We start from the raw sequence: 19,005 nt of genomic DNA on the forward strand, positions 1-19,005 counted from the left end.
ACATACCACACGAAGGAACTAGATTTCTGTAACAGGATTGAAGACAGAAGAACGCTTAAGGACAATCACGTGCTTCCCTTCCCCCATCTGGGTTACATAAGGGATTGTGCAGGTGTTTCCACTAAAAGTCAAACAGCGTCTAATGCGGGTTTACGTTTATGTCAGGATTCAATTATTCCTTCATGCATGCATGCATTCAACAAAGATTGACTGGGCACCTACTTCCTACTAATGAGACTCTGTTTTAAGTACTCCTCAGCCTACAGTCTAGAGTGGGAGCAGGTAATAAGACAGCCAACAGAAACAGAAATTGTAAATGCTGACTGGTATGGAAGTTATCATTTGTACACAGGGCAGCCAGAGAAAGCCTGATGAAGGTATTTTTTTTGGTTTTGTTTTATGCCTATCCTCGGGCTTGAACTCAGGGCCTAGGTGCTATCCCTTAACTATTTTTTTCCTACTCAAAACTAGCACTTTAGTTTTGGAGCCACCATTCCACTTTTGACTTTTTAGTGTTTCATTGGAGATAAGAATATTTCTGTCTGGGCTGGCTGTAACCCCACTCAGGAGACTAAGACAGAAAGATCTTGGATTGGGCTAGGGATATGGCCTAGTGGCAAGAGTACTTGCCTCCTATACATGAAGCCCTGGGTTCAATTCCCCAGCACCACATATATAGAAAACTGCCAGAAGTGGCGCTGTGGTTCAAGTGGCAGAGTGCTAGCCTTGAGCAAAAAGAAGCCAGGGACAGTGCTCAGGCCCTGAGTTCAAGCCCCAGGACTGGCAAAAAAACAAACAGAAAAACAAAACTCAAGAGTTTGCAGTGGCTCACACCTGTAATCCTAGCTACTCAGGAGGCTGAGCTCCGAGGATAGTGGTTCAAAGGCAGCCTGGGCAAGAAAGTTCATGAGACTCTTCAATTAGCCACCGGAAAACTTGGAAGTGGCACTGTGTTCAAAGTGGTAGAGTACTAGCCTTGAGTGACTGCTCGGAGACAGTGGCTGGATCCTGAGTTCAAGCCCCACAACTGAAAAGAACAAACAGACTCAGAGTGGGATAGAGTATGAGGTCTTAACTGTAAGGCATCTTATAAAGGATGAAAACGGGTAGTAGACTCACTTAACCAAGATAACTTCTCTTGGGTTAGGGGTTTAAAGAATGATTAGCTATACAATGCAGCACACTTTCCAATCCATATTGGTTATCAAAAACATATGGAACAAACTTGAATAGTTATTTGCGATAACTATTTCTATTTTTTAATGAGAATTTTCTGTTCTAAAGCACAGTGTCCTCCACAGCCAGCATTTGAGAGTTCAAGCTGGATTCAGGGAACATTAGATTCTGAACGTGTTAGTAGTTTCTGTGCCAGCTATTGGCATGATCGGATAGCACCCACTGACTATCCAGCAGCACATGATTAAGCACATTTAATAATGGTTTTCTCACAACTCACTAAAGAAACGTCTGGGAAACGTTTACGTTTTTGCTAAGTCGTGAATGAACAAGTTAGAAGATTTTTGAACAAAGATTGTGTTAGGGCCCCACAAACGTCTGCTGAGTATAATCGTGAGACTTAGGGTGTTGTGGTCTGTTCTCTAGAGCGACACCTAGGAGAGGCCAATGGCTTCATTGGCCAATGTTTTTTTTTTTTGGTTTTTTTTTTGGGGGCCAGTCCTGTGGCTTGGACTCAGGGCCTGAGCACTGTCCCTGGCTTCTTTTTGCTCAAGGCTAGCACTCTGCCTCTTGAGCCACAGCGCCACTTCTGGCCATTTTCTGTATATGTGGTGCTGGGGAATTGAACCCAGGGCCTCATGTATACGAGGCAGGCACTCTTGCCACTAGGCCATATTCCCAGCCCCTGGCCAATGTTTTTTAACTTACAACATGAGAATTTTCATCGGACTTAACCTAAGTACATTCGAAAAAGTACATCTTGAGAAAAGTTCAGATTGGTTCACTTCATTAACACCATAGCTACTGGGTCTGGGAGTGTGGCTCAGTGGTAGAGTGCTTGCCTAGCATGCATGAAGCCCTGGGTTTGATTCCTCAGCCCCACATACACAGAAAAGCCAGAAGTGGGCGCCGTGGCTCAAGTGGTAGGTAGGCGCTAGCCTTGAGCAAAAGAAGTTCAAGGACAGTGCTCAGGCTCTGAGTTCAAGACCCAGAACTGGCAAAAACAAAAAATCATAGCTACTTACCAGGCACTGGTGGCTCACACCTATAATCCTGGCTCCTCAGGAGACGGAGATCGGAGGATTGCAGTTCAAAGCCAGCCCAGGCAGGAGAATCAGTGAGACTCTTACCTCTAATTAACCTCCAGAAAACCGGAAGTAGAGCTGCAGTTCCAAGTAGTGGATCTCTAACCTTGAGCCAAAGAGCTCAGGAATCAGCCACAACCAACAAAAGAGTTCAAGCCCTACAACCAACAACAACAGCAACTAATAATAATACAATAGCTGCTGCCTCGCGTCCGTGGCTCACACCTGTAATCCCTAGCTACCGCAGAGGCTGGGGTCTGAGACTCACGGCTCTAAGCCAGCTCAGGCTGGGAGCCCATGAGACGCTTATCTCCAGTTGACCAGCAGAAAAGCTGGAAGGGAAGCGAAGGACGGTCCCCAGCCCCTGAGTTCAAATCCCAGTACCAGCACACAATAGAAATTATAGTTGCTAAGGTCAACAGAACTTACTTGGGTTATATAGAGAGTAATGAAATTTCCAGATACATCTTTTTAATAAATGAGCTAACTTGTCTTTCTTTTTCTGTTGAAAGCCCACTTAGTTATTCTAAATGGCGTGTTCATTCTGTTTATACGTTTTGTTTTGCTTGCCAGTCCTGAGCCTTGGACTCGGCCTGAGCACTGACCCTGCTAGCTCAAGGCTAGCGTTCTATCACTTGAGCCACAGCGCCACTTCCGGCTTTTTCTGTGTGTGTGTGTGGTGCTGGGGAATCGAACCCAGGGCTTCATGCACTCAAGTCAGGCGCTGTACCGCTGAGCCACATTCCCAGCCCGTTTGTACTTTTCTCAAGGGAGCATTCTACTTGGCAGTCTGTTGCTCAGGCCTTCGTCAGACCGTTGCCCCTCACCCCTTCATCAGTAAGCGGGAGCCGGGCGGGCGTGTGGGGCCGGCAGTGCCTTCTGCCCTTGAGGTCAAGCGTCCCTGCGCAGTCAGCGTCCGTGAGAACTGCGGCCGCCGGCAGATTCCAGGGCAATTACGCACGCCGCCGCCTCGCATTAGCTCAGCCTCACTGTGCCTGAAGAAGCGGGCTGTTCTCAAGTGTGTAAACCTGACTCTTCACATCAGAGTGACTGGCTGTCTCCTCAGCTGAGAGTTGAACAGTCACCCCAACTCACATCACTCCGCAAAGTGCATTCAAGAAGCAGGTCGGTGCGGGAAGCTTGGTAGGAGGGCTTATATAAAGCTCTTGCACTGATACTAGTTTTTTGCCCACTGATGTCTCACTTCAAAAGAATTATTCGTGAGAATGACAGTAATAAAACTAGGTCCCCAGTACCATCTTAATTTGTTTTTACCCACTGGCTATTTTGATTTCAGTAGTATTTCCTGATTTTCTCAAAACTCAATTTCCCGTTCCTGCATGACTCTTGGCAGAACTGCTCGTAGAGTCTTTGTCAGTGGTCATAGCTGACCAGCATCATCAGGACTTTAATCAAGTCTCAATACATTGAAATCTGTATAAATACATAGTCAAAAAGACATGGTAAAGCCCGGTGCTGGTGGCTCACGCCTGTCATCCTAGCTACCCAGGAGGCTGAGATCTGAGGATCGTGGTTTGAAGCCAGCCCAGACAGGAAACGCTATGAAACTCATATCGGCAATAAACTACTAAAAAAAAAAAAAAGCCAGAAATGGTGCTGTGGCTCAAGTGGTCGAATGCTAGCCTTGAGCAAAAGAAGCTCAGGGATAGCACTGAGGTCTTAATAGATAGCTATCATCTACATCCAGTAAAAATAAAAGTCAAGGGCAGAGGGCATGGGTAAAGTGGCAAAGGGCTTTCCCAGCAAACAAAAGGCCCAGAACACACACACACACACACACACACACACACACACACGAAATACCAGCGTTGGTTGGAAGCATGGCTCGGCTGGTAGAGTGGCAGCCACTGAGTCCTAGCTCTCTGGAGCAATGTGGAAAGCCTTGCTCCCCACAGCTGGAGGTTACACTTAGGAGCGAGCAAGGCGGTGTGCCAGCCTGCATCTAGCAGAGCCTGGGCCATGGTGGGCAGGCAGCCCCTTTATACCAACCAGGAGAGGCTGGACCTGGCGGGCTCTGCTCCTGGGAGGCCTTGCTACACATCCTGGAGTCTAAGACCCAGGATCTACACGGCGGAACGTTTGAGCTCTGGCGGATGAAGTGGAAGTGGAGTGTGCCCAAATGGACCCCAGAGGACGGGGCCTCTTTTCCCTCCTGCACCAGCTAATGGGCTCCCAGGCCCCTCCCCATCTGGAGGGTGCAGCGCTTGCTCACCATCTGTAGCTAGTGCCTCCCACTGACCCCTCGGCTGTTCCCCAGAGTCCTCGGTCTTGCTCCAAATGTTGCCAAGCACATAAACAAGGGGCGCTGTCTCGGTCGGTGTCTGTCTTTCTGTCTCGGTCGGTGTCTGTCTTTCATAGGACTGGGTTTGAACTCGGCTTCATGCGTGCATGCTTGCTAGGCTGTCTGGTGCTTAACCACATGAGTCGTACCTCCAGCCCTGTTTTATTTTTATTTTTTGAGATGGAGTCTTGAGAACTTTTCTGCCCAGGTTGGCTTCTGATTTCAGTCCCCCTGAGCTTCCTGAATGGCTAGGACTACAGGCATGAGTCACCAGAGCCTGGCTAAGTAAAAGGGAACACTGAGAGGGTGCCTGAGTTTCTCTGTGAGTGCCGGCGTGTGTGTGTGTGTGTGTGTGTGAGTGTGTGTGTGTGTGTGTGTGTGTGTGTGTGTGTGTACTGGAGCTTGAACCCGGTGCCTGGTACTCTCATTTTGTCCTTTTCACTCATGGCAGGCACTCTACCACCTGAGCCAAATCTCTAGTCCAGATTTTTTGCTGGTTACTTGGAGAGAAAGTCTTGCAAATGCTTCTTTTGAACCCTGATCCTTAGATCAAGCTAAGCATGAGCCAGCAGCACCCCAGTATGAATATTATATTTCTTTTCTTTTTGCCAGTCATAGGGATTGAACTCAGGGCCTGGGCACTGTCCCTGCGCTTCTTTTGCTCAAGGCCAGCACTCTACCGCTTGAGCCACAGCGCCACCTTTGACTTTTTCTGTTTATGTGGTACTGAGTAATTGAACCCAGGGCTTCGTTCATGCTAGGCAAGCGCCATTCTACCACTAAACCACATTGCCAGCCCAGTATTATATTTCTTTAACATGGAAAAGAAATACAGTACTGAGAATCCAGTCAATTCAAATAAGAAGAGGAAGTGGCACTGTGGCTCAAGCGGTAGCACACTAGCCTTGAGGTGAAGAGCTCAGAGACAGCACCCAGGCCTAGAGTTCATGCTCTGTGATGGACAATACATAAAAAAACAAACAGCAAATAAGAAGACTCAGCTATGGCATTTGAAAACCTTAGGACTTTAGAAAAAGTCTAAAAAGAATCCTTTTCCATCTCTCTGCCTGAGTCCCGGAGAGAACGAAATCTCCACAGAGAAACAGAAGGTGCAGCAGACGGTATCTGCAGAACGGTGCTACTGTTCCTGCCGGCATCTTCCATAACCAGAAAAAACAGAGCCGCCCCTGTCCTTCCCCAGACTCTGGGGCCTCGTGACCACAGCCGCAGCGAGAGCCGCAAACGCTCCGCAGGCAGCAAACACGGACAGGCGGCCCGTGGGCTCTCCCTCCGCGAGAAGGGCGTCTAGATAGGATAGCCCCCACAGCTGAAGAATAGCTTTACAAAAGAAACCTCCTTCAGTTTTAAACCATCAGTTGTTACTAGGTTGTTTTTTTTTAAATTATCTTTGGTGGGAAGTTTTACTTAAAAAAAAAAATCCAGCTCAGGGGTGAGGGGAGGGAAGATAATTAAAAAAAAAAAATTCCATTCCTCCGAATAGTTTGAAAATAATTCTTCTTTTATTTAAGACATATTTTGAAGTAATTTCCTGTTTTGTTTTCAGAAATGTCAACTATGTGATAGGGATAAGGAAAGATCTACTTGAATTTGGAACAGATAGTACTTACGTAAGGCTCTAGCTAAACTTTCTCAAGAATAAGTATGTGCTTGCTGTCCTTTGCATTTGGTGCTAATGATTAGACTCAAAATCGAAAAGTTGTTTCTCCTTTTTGTTTTAATAATTAGGATGGGGACTGGGAATATGGCCTAGGGGCAACAGTGCTTGCCTTGTATACCTGAAGCCCTGAGTTCGATTCCCCAGCACCACATATATAGAAAACGGCCAGAAGGGGCGCTGTGGCTCAAGTGGCAGAGTGCTAGCCTTGAGCAAGAAGAAGCCAGGGACAGTGCTCAGGCCCTGAGTCCAAGCCCAGGACTGGCTAATAATAATAATAATAATAATAATAATAATAATAATAATTAGGATGGCAAAGGCTCCCAGATGCGTTTTGAGGTTGCCTGGACTATCGGACCAACCATCGTCTTTGATTCCCTTCTGAATTTGGCTGCTGGCTCTGTGATTTGCTGAGATGGAAGGCTGACCGTCCTATCGCTTTGCATCTGTTTTTCTCTGTCAGGTGGAAATGTATGAACGGACTTTCTCCTTAGCCATCGGTGTTGCTGATGTGGAGCCTGAGCCCTTTCAGCCCCTGCCCAGGAAACCACAAGGCCGCGTAGGACCACGCAGGCCCTCCTTGTCAGGCATTTCATATCAACCGTAGCAGACAGTGTGGACGCTTGTGTCCACGCTTGTTTCTTTCGCTCAACATAGTGCCATTGTTTCTTAGAAAGAACCTGGAGGGAAATATTTGTGGCTGATGAGTGAGCTTCGTTTGAAAGCCATCTTCCTGACTTAAAGAATATACAAGAAGTTGTGTGATCAACTCATGCCAGGGAAGGAAGCAGCGCCCTCTACTGTCCATTGAGAATTTCTGCGTTCTCGATTTTTCTGACAGCCTACTCTTCCCCCTGCTGGTCAGAAAAAGGAAATGCTAAGATAACACGTATTTCCAAAGCCAGTAGCTGGTGGCGCACCCCTGTAATCCTAGCTACTCAGGAGGCTGAGATCTGAGGAGCATGGTTTGAAGCCAACACAGACTTGTATCTTCAGTTAATCAGCAAAAGCTATGGCTCAAGGGGTAGATCACCAGCCTTGAAAGAAAAAGCGAAAGGACAAAGCATAGGTTCTGAGTTCAAGCCCCTGTACTGGCACAACAATAAATAGATGGATAAATAAATAAAATTTAAGACTCCATTAAACAAACTGCATCCTAGGTCCTCCACAAGTTCTGAAAGGAGAGACGCTACACTTGGGATTTCGCGTGAAAGTTCTTTTTTTTGTTTATGGTAGTCCTCTTAAAATGTTTTCTATTGTTATAAAGGTGCTGTACAGAAGGGTGACATAAATATGGGAGCGTGCATTTCTCTCTGGACAGGGTCACCCCTCCCTCACGCTGTCTACTGGAGCCCTCCTCTTTGTGGGTGTGTGCTGATAATGGGGCGTCTCACCCTTGATAGTCTCTTCGGCTCAGGGCTGGGTGCTCTGTCCCTGGAGCCGCCCTTCAGTCTCGCACACGGAACCAGGCAGGATAAGCTCCCTCTGCCCATCCCTGGCCCCAGGGGGCCGCGAGCATCCCAATCTCAGTGAAACAAGCAGCAAGACCTCGGACGGAACCCACAGGCTACGTGTCTACGCCGCGGTAAATGACAAGCCACGCCAACAAAGCCTGTTCTGTCCTCCCAACTTGAAAGGTCAACCTTCAGAGCAACGGCGTCGAGTCTATGTAAAGCTGTGGTGTTTCATATGACTACACATTGGCAAAATATCAAAATGAATGAATTTGATCGTTACTGTTCATATAATAATTACTGCAGTTTTCTACTGATGTGTAGTAAAGGCAATCATAACTCATAAATATTTATGTTTTCACAATTTTCATTTCTACAAATCATCAGTTATTTAGCTGTAATCAAGATTTTCACAATGATGTTTGCTAATGTTATGATTCTAAGTCCAAAAATAAAGCATGGGCTGGGGATATAGCCTAGTGGCAAGAGTGCCTGCCTCGGATACACGAGGCCCTAGGTTCGATTCCCCAGCACCACATATACAGAAAAAACGGTCAGAAGCGGCGCTGTGGCTCACGTGGCAGAGTGCTAGCCTTGAGCGGGAAGAAGCCAGGGACAGTGCTCAGGCCCTGAGTCCAAGGCCCAGGACTGGCCAAAAAAAAAAAAAAAAAAAAAAAAAAACAAAAATAAAGCATAACTGTGTGCAAAGGATAAAAAAAATCTGCGTGTGTGGTAATAAAAATTATAAAGTGGATGTAAAAGTCTAATCTATTTGTAGCTATTCTCAAAGCAGTTGTTTTTCTTGAAAAATATTTGGCTATGAAATCCCCAAAAATGTAAATTACAATTAATTGGCATCACATTTAAAAACTTACTTTTAAAGGATCGATTTTCATTTCATTTATGTATGTATGTGTGTATTTATTAATTGTCTTTTTCATTTATTTTGGTACTGGTGATCAAACCCAGGAGTTGCACTTGCTAGGCAAGCACTTTGCCACTGAGCTACATCCCAGCCCTATTTATTTATTTTTTGGTCAGTCATGGGGCTTGAACTCTGATCGTGGGTACTATCCCTGTGCTCTTCAGCTCAAGGCTAGCACTCTACCACTTGCGCCACAGCAACACCTCCAGTTTTCTGCTGGTTGACTGGAGATAAGAGTCTCACAGACTTTCCTGCCTGGGCTGGGTTTGAACTGAGATCCTCAGATCTCAGCCTCCTGAGTAGCTAAGATTACAGGTGTGAACCACCAGCGCCCAGCTTAAAGTGTTTCTATAAAGGTAAGTACTCACCTAATATTGTGCTTTAACAAATTATAGAGGGGCTGGGAATATGGCCTAGTAGTAGAGTGCTCGCCTCATATACATGAAGCCCTGGGTTCGATTCCCTATCACCACATATATAGAAAAAGCTGGAAATGGCACTGTGGCTCAAGTGGTAGAGTGCTAGCCTTGAGCAAAGAGAAGCCAGGGACAGTGCTCAGGCCCTGAGTTCAAGCCCCAGAACTGGCAAAAACAAATAAATAACAGAGATGAGCACCTTCTACAAGGAGCAGAAGCAGGTTTCTCTTGGCTCACAGTTTTGGATGATGCTAGTCTGCCGTCGGTCCCGTTGGTTTGGATGTGAGAGGAACACATGGTAAACTAAAGCTGCTCACATCCTAGTCAGGACGCCACGGAGACAAAAAAAAAAGAGCCGTGGTCTGGAGTCTCTCCCTCCACTTGCAGGCCAGTGTCCTAGCGACCTGAGGACTGCTCTTCTCCCCTTCCAGGCCAGTGCCCCCAGGGATCTCATTATTATTATTATTTTTCCAGTCCTGGGCCTTGAACTCAGGGCCTGAGCACTGTCCCTGGCTTCTTTTTGCTCAAGGCTAGCAACTCTGCCACCTGAGCCACAGCACCTCTTCCAGCTTTTTCTATATATGTGGTGCTGGGGAATCGAACCCAGGGCTTCATGGATACGAGGCGAGCACTCTGCCACTAAGCCACCTTCCCAGCCCCTACTCTCGTTATTTTTAATAGGGTATTACTTTTTCTTGCCAGGACAGGCCTGGGCTGCAGTCCTCTTGCTTGTGCTTCCCCACATAGCTGGGTGAGGTGATACGCACGTCTCCTTACTCGAAATGAAGTTTCCCCACAATTTTCCCAATACTGGTGTCAAACCGCGACCCCCCCAATCTCAGCCTCCCAAGTGGGTAGGATATTATGAGTATGAGCCACCACGCCCAGGTAGACCTCACTTCTTGAAGACGGGCCTGCCCTCCCAACAGTGCCATCTGGGGAACTGAACCTTCAACACATGGGCTTTGGTGCTGGTGGGGGGGCGGGGGACATTCAACATCCATACGATTTCAATTACCTACTTACTATTCCCTACAAACATGGATGACGTGATTACCCCATGCTTCATCCACAACTATGTGGCGGTCGACTCTAAGATGGCTGGGCTGCATATCCAGTATGGAGATTGTGGAGGAAAAGCTGCGGAATGAGTCTGAATGTAGGTCATAGAACTCGATGAGCCTCTTGATCTCAGCTCGGCTGCTGGGGGCCGGGGGAAGCTGGCAGGCGTGGACTGGCATTCAAGCAGGCCCTCATAGAAAGGCACCGAGGCCCCGGCAAGGGGCGCGTGCTTTCCAGTGACGGGGCCGAGCGCTTTGGAAATAGATTCTCCAGTATCAGCCCCAGTCCCAGTTATGGACCCACCCAACAGTTAAACATCACGAAAGACTGAGGAACAGAACAGCCCCGCCCAGCTGCTCCTCAATGGTGAGAGCGGATACGTCGTGATCATGGACGTGTTACGACGTTAAGTAATGCATGGGTTTTGCACGCTTTTTTTTTTTTATTAACATCAAATAGTTGCACAAGGGAATTTCATTTTGAAAATGATCAAACTCCCGCCCTCCCTCGAAATCCCTTGTCCTGGATGATTTTGTTATACATTACACAATAAGGACAGCCGACCTGTATACAAACATAACTGTCATGTGCTGTGATTATAAATAAAATACCAATTCGTGAATAGCTCTGGAACTACAAATTGAGTGAAAGCAAGAAGAGAAAACTTTGGTCTTCATGTGTGTTTGTCAGCCTTTTGTTGCTGCAATGGAATATCTGAGAGAAGCTAACTTATAAAGTAAGGCAGCTAGCCGGGCGGGCGCCACGTGTACAAGTTATCCCAATCAATCCCACCCTCTCTCCTTTCTTCCCATTCTGCAACAATTTTGTTGCCTTATAAAAGTGTTGCTAATCTCTTACTCAGAAAATGTTGGGAGGGCTGGGGATATGGCCTAGTGGCAAGAGTGCCTGCCTCATATACATGAGGCCCTGGGTTCGATTCCCCAGCACCACATATACAGAAAATGGCCAGAAGTGGCGCTGTGGCTCAAGTGGCAGAATGCTAGCCTTGAGCAAAAAGAAGCCAGGGACAGTGCTCAGGCCCTGAGTCAAGCCCCAGGACTGGCCAAAAAGAAAAAAATTTTTTTTTTGGAAATTAAAAGATATTACGCAATGGTTTTGGGAAAAAGAAAACAAGATAAATCCAGTTTCGAAGTAAACTTCCTCAGGGAAACGGAACAGAAATCCTTCGGATTCTTTTAGATTTGTTCCCAGCCGTTTCTAGCTTTCAGGCTTGGGGGTGCACTAAACGTATTCAACGGGAGAGGGCGCGCAGCCAGAGTTTCAAACACCTGCTCTCCCATGGCAAAAGGAGGCCAGGGCCAAGACGGTGGGAATGACTGGAGCAGACAGACAGAGGGGCAACCGAGCAATGCTTGACGGGGACTCATAGTTAAACTCATTCTCAGGGTGAGGAGGAAAACTGCACTTGAGGAAGAAAGTGGATCTTCACATGATTTCTCTTTCATTCTAGAAAGCACAATCTGCAACTTGGCGAGAGAATCTGTGAGGGGCACTCAAAACCGGAGGACATGGTGTAATGGACCTAAATTCTCAGTGTGGCAACAAGAAACACTGACTGACCAGATCATTCTGTGTGTTCCCCTAAATAGGCTAAGGCTAGACTACAACAGGGCCAATAGTTTGAATCATACCGATACTTCCTGTCATCAATTTTATGCATGCTAGGCAAGCACTCTACCACTAAGCCACATTCTCGGCCCTCTTAGTGCTTCTTCATTAATTTTTTACAAGTGTGTATGATACTATTATTATAATGAGACATAAACAGGATAAGTAACCATAACATATTTGAGTGCCAAAATTTGCACTATTGTGCACTTTCTATATTTATTAGCTCATTTAATTTTTGTGGAAAGCCTAGAAGGTAAGCAATATTATTTTCTATCTACCATAACTAATTTTATCCGTAACCCTATCAATTAGGCCCTATTACTATGGCTTTCTATAGAGCTAAATGGAGATGGACTCACTCCAAGATGAACTTGGTCAAGGCTGTACATCTAGTAGGTCGTGGAGCTGGAAATTGAATGACTTGTCTTGCTGGAGCCTGCGTTTTAATCACACTTGGATCTGTTTGCTGCACTGTGCAACCCCATTCTAGATTCAGTCTTACATCCCGAGGGAGGAGGGAAGACTTGAGCTGGATAGGGCAGTTGTCCATCTTCTCATTCCATTGGCCGGGGAGTGAGGGCGGGGCGGGCGGGCCTCTCGGGTTTGGTGAGGAGGGAGGGGCATGGTGTGGGCTCAGGTGACTCTGGCAGGTTGGCTCACTGCCTAGCTGGAGTGAGTGTTGCTTTGAAGGTTTTCCTGTTGTTTCTGAGGACACGCCCAGGCAGGCTGCGGCTTCCCAGCGCCATGGGTGACTGTGGGAGGCAGGGAGGATAGAGACCAAGTTTTCTCGCCACTTTGGCATCTTCTTAAGAAATTTCCAGGAATTGTTCTGAACATAAAACGTTTTTCTAAAATTGGGCCTTGCTGATTCTGGAGGCTAACCCTTCTGAAAGATATGAAGTTGCTGTCTACAATAATTATAAGCGAATGCCAAGTATAGTGTTGGGTTCAGGGTGAATCAAACCCAAAGCTTGTAGTGAGTTAAAGGGAGAATAATCAATTTGGTGGTGGTGGTGGTGAAGTGTGTTGGGAAACCCCAAACTTTCAAGGAGGAGATCATGGATGAGCTGGACTCTGATGGCTAGGTAGGCCTGGCAGGACAAAGGAGGGAGCTGTGTGTGTGAGAGAGAAAGAGAGAGGGAGAGAGAGAGAAAGAGAGGGAGAGAGGGAGAGGGGGAGAGAGAGAGAGAGAGTCAGTCCTTGGGGCTTGAACGCAGAAACTGGGTACTGTTCCTTAGTTTTTCTTTTTTTTTTGTCTTGGGGCTTGAACTCTGGGCCTGGACGCTGTCCCGGAGCTCTTCAGCTCAAGGCTCTACCACTTGAGCCACAGCACCACTCGCAGGTTTGTTTTTTGTTGTTGTTGTTCTTGTTGAAGGCTGGAACTCTACCACTTGAACCCCAGCTCCACTTCTGGCTTCTTGCTGGTTAATTGGAGAAGTTTCTTGGTTTTGTCTGTCTAGACTGGCTTTGAATGAAGACCCTTGGATGTTGGCTAGGATGACAGGTGTGAGCCACCAGATCAGGAGGGAGTTTTGTGTCAGAGAATCATTCTTAGCAGAGACACCTGGGTGGGGGAGTGACCCAGGAGTAGCCGTTGACGGCGGTGCGCGGACTATTGTGAAACAAGGTGGGAAGGCACTGGGCTGCTCTGCAGGGCCTGTCAACATGGGGGATCCCGGGTGAACGCATCGTCAGGGAACAGCACATCTACGCTTCATAGACATTCATCTGGAGGGATTTATAAAACCAGCTGGAATTTCAATGTGTTGTTTAGCAATCTGCACGAAATACAATGGATCCTTTATTTTTATTTTGTCAGTCCAGGGGCTTGAACTCAGGGCACTGTCCCTGGCTTCCTTTTTCTCAAGGCTAGCACTCTGCCACTTGAGCCACAGATCCCCTTCTCGCTTTTTGTGATTAACTGGAGTTAAGTGTCTCGAGGACTTTCCTGCTGGGCTGTCTTCAAACTCAGGTCGTCCGAGCTTAGCTTCCTGAGTAGTTAGGATTTCAGGTGTGACCCGCCAGCACCTGGATTTTTCACTTTACACTGAAGATTAGGAAGTGAAACCTGCTCGTTAAAGCTGGCTTCCCATTGAGACCATTAGAAATTCTAAACAGGATAAAGCATGACCCACCTTAAATACGTCAAACAATTTAATAAAGTAATAAAATGCTCATATCTGTAATCTTAGCTTCTTCCTTTTTTGGGGGGGGGGTTGGTTTGTTATGGTGCTTGAACTCTGGTCCTGGGTGCTGTCCCTGAGCTCTTCAGCTCAAGGCTAGTGCTCTACCACTTGAGCCACAGCGCCATTTCTGGTTTTCTGGTGGTTAATTGGGGATAAGAGTCTCAGAGACTTTCCTACCCAGGCTGGCTTTGAACCTAGATCCTCAGATCTCAGCCTCCCGAGTAGGTGGGATTACAGGTGTAAGCCACCAGTGCCTGCTAGCTTCTTGGTTCAAGGCTAGCCTGGGTAAAAAGTTAATGAGCCCCTCAACTCGGCCAATAAAAAAAGCAGGGCCTGGCCATATGCATGTATACTAGCTATGTGGGAACTGTAGACTGGAAGACTGCAGTCCAGCTCAGACAGGGCAGAAGGTGAGAACCTATTGTAAGCTATTCAAATCAAACCAACTTCCAACTAAAACACTAAAAATAAAACTGCTTGAAAATACATAAAGAACTCTGATTACATAATGGAAACTTACTTTTCTTGCAAGTATTCTGTGGTGAAGTTACACAAACAACTCGTGAGGACCTAACTTTCTTGCACATGGTGTTTCTTTAAAACTGTATACTTTCTACTTACTTTATCTGATTTTCCGCACTGATATTTAGCACTCTACCATCTGAGCCACATTTTGGTGGTTGATAGGAGATAATAAGAGTCTCGCAGACTTTCCTGCTCGGGCTGAAATCTGGAAGATCAACATTCGAGGCAAGCGTGGACAGAAGCACTGAGAACAACGCCTGTTACAGGCATTATTTGAGCTGGCGGCTGGTGGCTCACGCCTGCAATCTTAGCTGCCCAGGGGGCTGAGATCTGAGGATCATGGTTCAAAGCTAGCAGGGCAGGCCTGGGGCTTGGGAGTCAGGGCCTGAGCACTGCCCCTGGCTTCTTTTGCTCAAGGCTAGCACTCTACCACTTGAGCCACAGTGCCACTTCTGGCCTTTTCTGTTTATGTGGTGCTGAGGAATCGAACCCAGGGCCTCATGATGTTAGGCAAGCACTCTACTGCTAAGCCACATTCCCAGCCACGGGATAGATCTTTTTTTTTTATAACTTGTTTAATATACAATGTATAAATAATTGTGATTCATAAAAAGGCAAGATAGTACTAATAAGCCAAGGAGCGGTTTGGGAAATAGATGCCTCTATTTTGTAGGGGTGGTACTTGGGCTTGAGCTTCAAGCCTTCTGCTAGGTAGGCACTGTACTTGCTACTCCAGCCACACCTCCAGGCCAGAACCAGGTTTCTTTGTGGACCCAGAGAATAGGAGAGTTCTGAATACCTTCACTGTCAAAGCCAAGGGAGGGGCAGGGGGAGGGACGCATGTACCAACTCACAAACACGGCAGGGAAACACCAGCACACGTCTGGATTACGGCCCAGAACCACTTGCTCTTTAGAGAGCCCACAGACAAATTTTTATCTGGCTATTCTTGTGAACTCTGTAGTCACTGGCAGCCAGGGAGTTTGCCAACCTGCAATGGGCCATAGCTTGAGTTTGACTGCTGTCTGGATCACGCACAAGCCAGGCGCTTTTTGTGGCAGCCAGTTTTCTGCAGGCCCCTTGGCCACGCCCACCTCCTAGATTTCCTGTGGTGGGCAGTGGATTCGTTCTCAATTAGGGCTGGTCAATAGTATATGGCAGAAGGAATGGCATGGGGCGGGGGAAGGTTGGAAAAGGGGACACGGCTTATGTGTGCTCTCTTGGGCTACTCACTTTCAATGTTATTCGGGGCTGCGGTCTCATTTCATCACTGATGACACAAACACCCCAGGATTGGCTCAAAGCGCACATTTGCAAACGAGGAGAGGCAAGGGGGTTCCTGGCCACCAGGCTGAGAATTTAGTTTTCTTATGTTTCTGTTCTTGTTACTGCCATCCCTACACAAGGCCCTGGGGCCTGAAAGGACCCTCCTCTCATTTAACACTGATACAGACTCGGGAAAACGGCTGTTTCCTTCTTAACCTGTCATGCTGCAGATAGGCTAAAAATTTTAAGGACTTTCCTATATAATTAGAGAACACATAGGGGAAAAGAATATCAAAGCATTCTACCGAATGCACCTATTACGTAAAACTGAATCTATCTAGTTTCCTTAGATGCATATATATGGATGTACCCAGAAGACAAGTCTGGAAGCTATACCTGTGACAGAAAAGGTACAAGAGGGTTGGGTAGGTGAGGAAGAGAAGTTAGGAGTAGAAAGAAGACAAACTTTTTTTTTTTTTAAATAATGTTTGTTTTGTCAAGCCGTCAAGCCCGGTACTTGGGCTTGAACTCTGGGCCTGGGTGCTCATCCTTAGCTTTTTGCTCAAGGCTAACAGTTTACCACTTGAGTCACACAGCTCCACTTCCGGCTTTGTGGTTAACTGGAGATAAAAGTGGCTCACACCTATAATCTTAGCTACTCAGGAGGCTGAGGTCTGAGGATTCCAGTGAAACTTTTACCTCCAATTAATCAGAGAAAAAGCCAGAAGTAGAGCTATGGCTCAAGTGGTAGAGCACTAGCCTTGAACAAAAGCAGCTCAGGGACAGTGCTCAGGCCCAGAGTTCAAGCCCCAGGATTGGGGGATGTCTCTCAGACTTTTTTGACCAAGCTGGCTTCAAACCTTGGTTCTCAGATCAGCCACCTGAGTTGCCAGAATTACAAGCGTGAGCTACTAGCCCCTGGCTTTATTTTTTTCAGTCATGGGGCTTGAACTCAGAGCCTGGGCACTGTACCTGAGCTCTTCTGCTCAAGGCCAGAGCTCTACCATGCTGAGCCACAACTCAACTTCAGTTTTCTAGGATTAATGGAGATGATTATGGTCTTGTGGCTTTTCGTGCTTGGGCTGGCGTTGAACTGCAGTCCTCAGATCTCAGCCTAATGAGTAGCTAGGATTACAGGCCTAAGCCACTGGCCTCAGGATGAGCATGGGGCTTTACACTTTTATTTTGTATTTTGTGAAAGTTGGTAATAGGGAAATATTAATGGACCCTTTGTATAATTAGGACATAATGGATGTGACACAGAAACAAAGGTGAAAGCAATGCAGTTAGAACATGATCACTGCTGGGATTTCTGGCGACCACAGACCTTTCCCGACAGCTGAGGCCTCCCCCATGCTCTGTTGTTGTAAGATGTTCTGGGTGTCTTACTTGGCCCATCTCCCCAGGGGCTGTCTCTTCCCAGGACCTACTACCAAAGAGTCATCTCACAGAAATCAGCCCGGGCACCTTTAAGGCCAAATCTCTACCTGAGGTGTGGGCCACTACGAATTCTGGGAGCAAACATGGCCCAAACGCAGGGCTTAAAGCAACAATCTTGCTGGGCCTAGTGGTTCGTGCTAAGGCTAGGCATCTTAACTTCCAGACCAGTTTAGGCTAGAGTGAAGCCTTGACTCACAGAAAACCCCACATTTTAACTACAGGTCACTGGTTCCAGGCCGTTTCCGTGCGTTTGCCTCACTTTCCTTGGATCAGCAGACTCCCCAGACACGTTCTTCATATTGAGAAAGCCAGAGGCAAGTAGAAACATGTACAACGGGTGGAGGTGGAGGCCACACTCCAATCCACCAGAGCCTGCCCGTAGTCCTTGCAGCAAAAGCAAATCGAGAGCCAGGTGACAGGGGTTCATGCCCGTAGTCCTAGCCACTCGGGAAGCGGACATCTAATGAGGATCCTAGTTCAAAGCCAGTCAAATCCTGCAGACTCTGCTCTCCAAGGAAACCAGCGGCAAGCTGGAAGTGGTGGTGTTGTGAACTCCAAACGTGGGGTGCTACCCTTGAGGGAGGGAGGGCGGGAAGGAAGGAAGCAACAGCAGGAAGGCCCCGAGTCCAAGCCCCCGTCCTGGGGCACGCACACCGAGGAGGGAGTAGAAATCCGCTTTTCGTGGCGGGCACCAGGCGGGGTGGGGCACAGGAGGGTGTCCTTCGCCAGCCGGGCACTTTCCAGCTTGCTTCCCCTCGGCCATGGGAGATTCCTTTCTTTCCAGGGTGGCTAAGGGGAGCGGTGAGCCCCAGCGGCTTGGATGCGCCTTGGCATGGCCTGGCGCGCGTCCTGTAAGTTCACTGATGGAAACCGGTTCCAAAGGATCGCAGTGGTTCCCGTGCGCGATGGGGGGCACCCGGAGTCCTCTAGGGAGGGCCGGGGTGCACAGCACCCTTTCAGGGCGCATTGAAGGTTTGGGCGTTATCGGTTCCCCCTCCGGGCCCCCTAAAAACCATCGCACTGTCCGGGTTTCCCCAGCGTTCCGAGCGGAGCCAGAAGGCCCCCCCTCCCGCCCCCTGCCCCGAGCCGCTCCGGACGGCACCCACCTCCGAGGAAGCGGCCGGGCTCCTGGGGGGCCCCCCTCCCGGGCCAGGCTCGCGGTTCCAGGCGGTGCTGGGGCCGGGGAGCCCGGGGCGGGCCCGCGCTCGGGGACACACAGGGCCCTTTGTTCCGGCCAGCGGCGGCGGGGCGCAGGGCGGCGGGGCGCAGCGCGGCCCGGCACCGCGGGGGGCCCCGTCCCTTCTCCCCGCCGACCCGCGAGGAGCCACAAAGGTTCGCGCGGGCGCCGGCGGGCCCGGGGCCGCTCCGCAGCTGCGCGCTGGGCGGCGCCGACGGGCCGCCGGCCAAGGCGGGCGGGCGCCAACCGCCGCGCCGCGGGGCCGTTGGGCGGGCGGTAATTTCTGGGAACGGGGCGGGCGGGCGGGCGGGTGCGCCGGGCCCCGGCCCGGGCGAGCGGGAAGGCGGAGCGGGGCGGCGCCGAGCGCCACGTGCGTCACCGCGGGCGGGGCCCCCGTGCGTGCGTGCGCTCCCGCTCGCCCCGCCCCCCGGCCGCTCGCCCCGCCCCCGGCCCCGCCCCCCGCGCGCCGCTCGCGCGCCCGGCTTTCTCTCAGTCCAGGCGGAGCCGGGTCCGGAGTTTGGGGCGCCCCCTCCCGCGCTGTCAGAGCCGACCGCGGGGAGGGCGCGCGTGCCGAGGGGAGGACCGGGTGGCCGCGGGGCTCACGGCGGCGCGGCGCCGCGGTTCCGGGCGGGCGGGCTCGGCAGGTGCACGCGCGGCGCCGCGCGGCTGTGGAGAGCCCGCCGC

At 49.1% G+C, this 19,005-nt stretch overlaps 1 protein-coding gene across 1 annotated transcript in view; it reads left to right on the forward strand.

Annotated features, from left to right (window-relative positions):
• Positions 1 to 16,134: 16,134 nt before the first annotated feature.
• The window catches only part of Elf2 (E74 like ETS transcription factor 2), a 69,377-nt gene continuing 66,506 nt past the window's right edge, over positions 16,135 to 19,005 (forward strand). Inside the window, exons 1-2 of the mRNA XM_048333793.1 lie at positions 16,135 to 16,146; positions 17,682 to 17,686. The gene's annotated coding sequence lies outside the window, so the exon portion shown is untranslated. The remainder of the gene's footprint in view (positions 16,147 to 17,681; positions 17,687 to 19,005) is intronic.

Source organism: Perognathus longimembris, chromosome 24 (assembly GCF_023159225.1).
Source record: "Perognathus longimembris pacificus isolate PPM17 chromosome 24, ASM2315922v1, whole genome shotgun sequence".
Taxonomy (NCBI): domain Eukaryota; kingdom Metazoa; phylum Chordata; class Mammalia; order Rodentia; family Heteromyidae; genus Perognathus; species Perognathus longimembris.